General features: G+C 33.4%; 1 pseudogene; it reads left to right on the plus strand.

Annotated features, from left to right (window-relative positions):
* Positions 1–3,261: 3,261 nt before the first annotated feature.
* On the plus strand, positions 3,262–4,621 carry LOC119664307 (annotated as a pseudogene).
* Positions 4,622–5,816: the final 1,195 nt, after the last annotated feature.

Raw genomic sequence — 5,816 nt, forward strand, 5'->3', positions numbered from 1 at the left:
TTAATCTTATATTAAATTAGAAAAAAGAATAAAAAGATATATATTTATTTGGTTGTTTTATCATTTACAAGAAGAAAACGTTTTGAATGACTTGATAACTATAATTTTTTTTTTTTTTTGGATCAATCTGTAATATCAAAGAGAAAAATATCAACATATCAGAAAAGAAAAAAAAAAATCAATTACAACCACTGATGTCTAAATATTTATTTCTTTGTTTAGTTGTTTGGGATTTTTGAATTTATAGTATAGGTCACAGCGGTGGCTGGAGTGACGTCATTTCTGCGGCTGCAAGGTAAGCTATGAGAACAAATAGCAAACGTAAAAGAGATAACTAATTTACTCAGTTAAAAACTGAGTGTTTTATAATTGAATATTTTTTTCTTTTGGTTTCATGTTTATTATCAGTACTACAATTTTCTTTTTCTATTTTCTATTCTTTTGTTGGTGTTTTGGTTAGGGAAGTTTTTTTTTGTATATACACCAATTGTCACCATAATAAGTATAACAAAGAAAAAAAAATAGTTGTTGAGAAAGGAATGAATAAAAACCTGGTAATCACAATAGGTTTATTATATTATTTTTGATAAAAATATATATATATATTGAAGACATTAGTGAATAATGTAAATATTTAGTAAAATTTTATTAGAAAAATATGTATATATGAAATTCTTTGTAAATATCTATATATATATATGAAACATTGTAAATATCTATATAGGAAATATTGTAAATATCCATATATGAAATAACGTAAATATCTATATATGGGGAAATATTTGGTAAAATTTTTATTACTACTTTGAAATTATATTATAAACGTCATAAAACAATTTCTGTATTTATAGTATATAATAAAAAAAAAAAAAAAGTTACAAGAATATATTTTTTTATTTATTATTATTTTGTTTATAACTTCATTATGAGATTTTGTTGAATCTATATAAAGGGGTGGTGTTAGTGCGACGTTCCAATCATTTTTCCTAAGACAGGGATTCCTTAAAAAGAAATTGTATTCAACTATTTTCACGTGATTTTAAAAATGAAACATTTTACGAACAGCACTCAAGCATTACCGGATGTATTACCAGTGTTTCCCACATTCAAAGAAAACATGGCGATACAAGCTGGTGCTGTTAAGAACGTCGACTGGGGAGTGGAAAAGTCCATCATGACTGAAATGAAAGCGGTAGGGTTATCCAGAGGTAGGACCAGCGACCTAGGTGCAAGCCTGGCGTATACCGAACTTCCTAAGGCAGCTGCAGTAGTAGTGACCATCAAGGGCAAGACTCTCCCCACATTATTCGATGAGGATTTTTTTAAATTTAAGAAACCCAAATAAATAATAATAGCTTTAGTTATATATATATTTTTTTTTTTGCGTAGATATATTGAAGTAATTTAGGTCAAGTAGAATGAATTAGATAAATAATAGTTTTTTGTTTTTAAGCATTGAAATAATTAATGAAGTTAGATTATTATGTGAATATCATACTCATTATTTGAATATTATTATATGAATATAAATAAATGTATAAATGAAATATTAATGGATTATAGATAGATTTGGTTAGTTAGGATACGAACTAAAAAAAAAACATGGCACGAATTTTTTTTTGTTGTTGTCTGCAGCGATTCCTCAGTTGCCAAGAACCCCACCCCAACACCGGCGAGCATACCGGGCTAGCCACCGTGCCATGAGTGGTTTCTGAGGACGCGGAACTACCAACAGGTAGACGCAACAAATGGCGCCCAACGACACGAACGTAAGACGAGACAACGACGAAATAACAGAGCAACATACCAACAGATGACAAAATGAAGACAGACAAGAGGATTCGAGTTGGTCGCGCAACAAATGGCGCCCAACGTAAAAACCAACGGACGAAACAACGAACAAAACAACGGACGAAGAGACAATGACGGGACAATGGACGTACAACAGAGCGAACAGGACCAACGAAGATTTGAGAACAGGAGACTTTTATGCTGAAGCAGACTCTAATTAGTGAACGATAAATGTAAAGAATAAAGGATTCATTCATTGCTTCTGAAGATATTCCAAAGTTGCTGTTTTTTTTGTGTAGTTGAATTCACACCAGTCAACATAGTTAGCTTTAATCCGGTGGGTTAAATGTTTAGCGCCTGACTTGCCTTTGTTCGTTACGACGAGTTAGGTATTGCAATGTTAGATAAGGCTGAGTTTTTTTTTGTTTTGAGATTCCTCGATACTGAATTCATTTGGTGTAGAGTTTTGGTCCTCAATTTATGGATTGTTTCAGAGGGATGACGTTTTGAATGAATGAGACGCGACAGCATCAACGGAAAGATACACCTATGACGACAAGTTAAGGAAGATGTGAAAACAGATGAATACAACTAGCATTGGTTCAAGAAATGACAAGATGCCACATTTGAAATGTGAGATGAGAGAGAAAGAGTGGTTTATAATATTTTTTTTTGTGTGCCTGTGTTTTTCTTTGATTTTTTTGTTTTAACTGCGCGGTTGACCTCTTAATCCGGTGGGTTAAGAGTGCAACATCAGTCTTGCCTGTTCGATGTTAGTAACGAGTAGGTATTGCGGCGTAGTATATTGTTATTTTTATTTCTTCTAATAGCTTTAGAGGTTCCTTCAGGTAGAATTCATTTAAAGTGAAGTTTTGTCCTCTTTGCAGTTAGAGTTAGTTTGTGTAATTCTGTTTTATATTGTTTCAATGAGGTTCCTTCACACAGAACCGCGGGTGTGTGAAGTTGACTGCTCATTGTAAGCTGAGTAATTGTAAGTACAGGGAGTAGTTTGTTTAATTTTTTTTTTTTTGAATCCAGGTTTATAAGCTTGCAACAAGTAAAACTGTAAGTGTGGAAAAATCACAGGTTAGACATTTACTCGCTGGGTTCAAGGTTCCTTTACACAGCACCAGTGCGGAATAAAGTTGTCCTTGATCCAGGTTTTTTTATTGTTTTGTGAATTTAGATGGTAGTTTGATCTGTATTATAAACCTTCGTCTTTATCATATCTCTTACTGAAAAAAAAAAAAAATACCTGTCTTAGGTGAAATGGTGTGGTCGCAACACTGAAACACCCCCCGGAGCTTTAATTAATATCGAATTTCGAATTCAGTCAAATTAATATATTCAAATAATTTGACTTATATAATAATTACTCAGTGTAAATAAGTAATTTAGGAATATTTCACTAACTAACATTCAAGACAGTTTAAATGAGTTTGTAATACTGCGAGATAGTATACACTTGCCATGGAAATAGAACTTGAAAATATAGCTCAACCGAATAGAGCTGGACGAGCTCAACAGGTGGGTATGGAGCAACTAAAACAAATGGTGTATATGATGATGAAACGAAACGAGGATTGGGCAAAAGAGATGACTGAAATGCGCAAGGAAATAGTTGCATTGCGCAGAGCTAGGGGTGAAACAGTAGCACCGCCAGAAGAAGTAAAGTTACCAAAGTGGAGTATACCAGAAATGTTTTCAATGACAGCGCACAGGCAAGATTTACAGGTAGAAGAGCAGGTGGATCGTGTTAGATCAGACAAACCAGATGATCTTGGTTGTGACGTGGAAACGTTAGATCAACATGAGGAGTCCTCGAATTTTACACCCTTGATAGGTGATTGTCTGTGTACACGTGATGAGAAACTTAAAGATTTACGTAGTGTAAATTTTGAAGAAACGCCCAGAGATGTTTTAACGCAAGATGTAAATATGAGGCGAGTGGATGTAATTCAAGCATTAACCAATAGAAATATTAACCACTCGGATGTACAAGGCAGCGTACATACTATAGAAGTAAATCTGAATAGTTCAATGTTAGCTACTGGTGCACATAACTCTTCAGATAGGGCTGTTTGTCGTTTACCGACCCGTGATCCAGTCTGCTTAGGCGAAAATAGATATCAAAAGGTAGTAATGGAAAAGTGTTGGTCAGATGACGAAGTTATAGTATCAGGTTCTGAAGTCTCCCGTTTAGCACTTGGGTGTGCTAATGAAGATGACATAAAGTTTCCGGACTGTGGTCCTATTTTTGATACAATTAATCCAATATTTGTGAAGGATTGTCATACAGAGAAAAGATTATGGTCATTGTGTTCCAATAACGAATTTAAGGAAATAGCTGCGTTATCGCTAAATGATTATATGCACATGTTTAATGTTGAAACTTTCAAACAAAAATTTTCTCGTAAGCTGACAGACTGTCAGTATAACGTTATCTTAATTTATTATTTTTATGAACTATGTGTAGTTGCTTATCGATCGTTTATAATGTTATCAGATGCAAGAACCTTGCAGAATATTAGAAAACTGACATCTCGCGATATGGGTGGTGATACACGTGATACCAGTCCTGAAGGCAATTTGATTACTATATGCACAGGATTAGGCATATTGTTATATAGCGAAGGAGTTGTTTATGCTGAATATGAAATACATAGATGTGTTTCAACAAGTTAAATATCAGAAAGTCACACACTGCTATGATAACATTAGAATAAGTATATTTGCTGCTGGTGGGCCGTTACTTGTTTTACTAGTAGAACTGATGGTTGGTAACAGCAATTGTAAAGCGTCCTTGTAAGGGATAATTAATCAAATGAATTATTTTATTTCGCATTAATTTTCATGCGATTACAAAGAAAAAAAAAATAATAGATTTTATATTTAAATATTAATTTTTTTTATACTGATAAGAGTAGGAAAGGTACATTGATTACATTTGTATTTAAAAAGACTTCTTGTCACTTTTCTAATTCACAATGATTTTTCAATGATATTGACACTGGGCGGAAGCAAAGGTAAACTATGTTTTTAGAACTAAGGTCAAGACACCAGGAGGAGAAAAGAAATATATATTAGAAAAATATTAAGTGTATTAGAGAAAATAGTCCAGATAGATAAGGTATTTAGTAGCTCAGTCGGTAGAGCATGAGACTCTAACATAGGGCGTGGATCGAAGCCACACATTGGGCACAGAAATATAAGTAATTCCAACTAAGAAAAAAAAAAAAAAAAGAGAGAGCCTACATGTAAATTCTTACGAGTGTGTTCCATGTTGCAGGCAACATCGACACTATCGATCCTGTTATGTAGGCCTGTGAGGGAATAGAATATTTAATCCAATAAGAATGAAGTAAATGTTACAGACATTACCTCGAACTTCCCGCGATGTCCATAAAAAAATCAGCCAATGTCTCTGCCTGTGGTGTTGTTTTTTTTTTTTGGTTAGTTGGCCGAGCAAGTCACCATTCGACCTCGCACCTGTTCATCTCATAATGTTTTTGTTTTTTAAACATTTTTTCTTTTTTTTATATATAAATATATAAATATTGCACTGATATCACTTATTTTTTTTCTTTACAATTTATTCATGTGCATTGCTCGCACAGACAAAATAATATATAAAAATCGTGTAAAAGCTTTTGTTTCGTTTTGTTTTGATCGATATAATTGAGGCGAATTAGGTCGAAAGCTCCAGTAAAGTTTGACTTAGATATAAAAGATGGTATTGCCAAGTACAAATAATACACTGATACACTTAAGACAAATTTTAACTTTATTGGAAGGAAAAAATAAAGTAAGCTTTCTTAGAGGTCATCACCCTCCAACAATTAAATAAACACAAAACAAAACCAGCAAAGCCAACTAGGAGAGTGGTGAAAACTTTTCAAGGGCAGTCTACAGTAACCAAAGAGTTAACAGGATCACTAACGTGGCAGGAGGATTGAGCAGTTAGACAAATTGACTATAAAAGAGCCAGCGGAGGCTTGATTCGGTCTCTTGTATTTTGGTGTTTT

Source organism: Teleopsis dalmanni, unplaced genomic scaffold, assembly GCF_002237135.1.
Source record: "Teleopsis dalmanni isolate 2A unplaced genomic scaffold, ASM223713v2 unscaffolded_contig_1742, whole genome shotgun sequence".
NCBI lineage: Eukaryota > Metazoa > Arthropoda > Insecta > Diptera > Diopsidae > Teleopsis > Teleopsis dalmanni.